We start from the raw sequence: 1,996 nt of genomic DNA, 5'->3' as shown, positions 1-1,996 counted from the left end.
ACAACAATTGTTAAAAATGTTGTTAATAAATAAGCCCAAAAAATTCGAAGTTATCTTATTGACAAATATTCTTCAATATTGAACATGCCTTGTTTTGTTCAAAATTTGTTTTTATTTTGTTTTCAAAATGTTCAAAATAAAAAGCTTTTTGAAAGTTTATCGACAATTTGTCTACATTTTTACAGAATAATATTTTCGTTACTGCAAACGATTTTACAACGTTACCTATAATTCGACGGGGCGTACAGAAAAATTCAACTTCCCACTTTTTTAAAATGTTGCGTACGGCCGTATTACCCAAATACGTCGAATCCATATCTTCAAGGGAATAATACAAACCGCAAAACAAAGTTGAAAATTTATTAAATTAATCCAAATATTTTATGTTCACATTCAAAATGTCATATTTTCTGAATGTTTTGTTTTTATTTTCACCAAAAGAAAAAATACAAAAAATACGTACTGTCAAAGTTGAAAATTTTCAACTTGAAATTTTGTACGCTCGACTTATTTCGGTAACATTCATATAAATACATGTGTTCTTCTTTTGTGATGAAAAACGTCGAACGAGCTAGTCGAATTTTAGGTAAGGCTGTTATGTGTAGACCAAGGTGTATTTAATAAGGTGTGACAATCATATGGTTTTAAACTTTTTTCTTTATTGTTTGTAAAGTAAATTGTCAAAAATATTTTTCAAAGTTTCATTTCGATTTAAAATATTGTCGATTTATTATTTTTTTTATTAAAAAAAGTGCAATAATAAAGAATTTATAGGGATGGAATATTTGTTAATGCCTCAAGTGATGACAAGGAAGCGTGAGCTTAAATCAGTTCTAAATCCGGCCGCTGATTTGTTCCACATATTTGCCGCAAGTACAACTTGGGTTCCAGATTGCAAATATACATATGCATATGTGTGTTCTTATGATCGATTTAATACCAAAAGGAGATTGTTAAGGAAAAGGAAATCTGCCCCTAAATCCCCTGTTTCCCTCAAAATCAAGGAAATGGTGTTATATAGCTTGTATTAGAATTTGTCCATTAGTTTTCTACAAACGCCTGGCTAAATAATACATTACATACGGGTTTGTGGTGTTTGTCCGGGGATTTATGTCCTACAATTTTTCTACCAAGAAGCCACTTCTTCGAAAATTATATTGTAATTTAAAATATAAGCAAAATCCCCAAGGAACCAAGGCTTACATGTGGGACACATTTCAAAATTATTCGACCCGAAGAAATGTATAATTGTTTTTATTTACTTTTGTCAAAACCTATTTGTCAGCATGACAATTTAATTTCTATAACAACAATGTTGTTTTTGTAAAATGTTTGTTGTTGTATCTGATGCATACACCTTATTAAATACACCTTGGTGTAGACAAAATTTTCGATTGTCGGTTATAAGTTACTGAATCGACCTACTGAACCCACAAAACTGGTGAAACATTGAACCAAGTTTAAGAGAACACAAAACATAATGGCGTTCTCTTTGTAAACTTTTTACTCGAAAAATTTTCCGAGTAAAAATGGTAAACAGGAATGCCAATTGATTGCTTTGCGTTCCCGAACTTTTCAAATTATTTTGTACTCTGAGAGCGATTTTGAAATGTTTCCCTTTTACTAGCTTATACTATTAAAAAAGTACTGGTCGCAGACCAGTAGAACACATATACTTTTGTGGTGAATAACGTCGAACGAGCTAGTCGAAATTTATGAAAGATTAAAGACAGTAGACATTAGCGGAAATGCTAAACAGGCGGTTATTGTCCCTATTAATAGAATAAAAAATAATGAATCGAAAAATCTTGATTTGTACCAATGTTTTTCTTCCTGGACATTTAAGATTGGATGTGCAATTATCTGAATCCCATATACACATTTATAAACCAATATTAATTCAAGATATATGAACCCCTTCTGAAAGTTAGGTTTAACTGCGAATCAATTAGGAATTTTGAAGGTTTATCTAGCCAAACTTTCTCTCATGGGATGG

Source organism: Musca vetustissima, unplaced genomic scaffold (assembly GCF_032173495.1).
Source record: "Musca vetustissima isolate MV318-11 ecotype Yass unplaced genomic scaffold, APGP_CSIRO_Mvet_v1 utg32462, whole genome shotgun sequence".
Classification (NCBI taxonomy): Eukaryota; Metazoa; Arthropoda; class Insecta; order Diptera; family Muscidae; genus Musca; species Musca vetustissima.
This window is presented reverse-complemented; position numbering follows the sequence as displayed.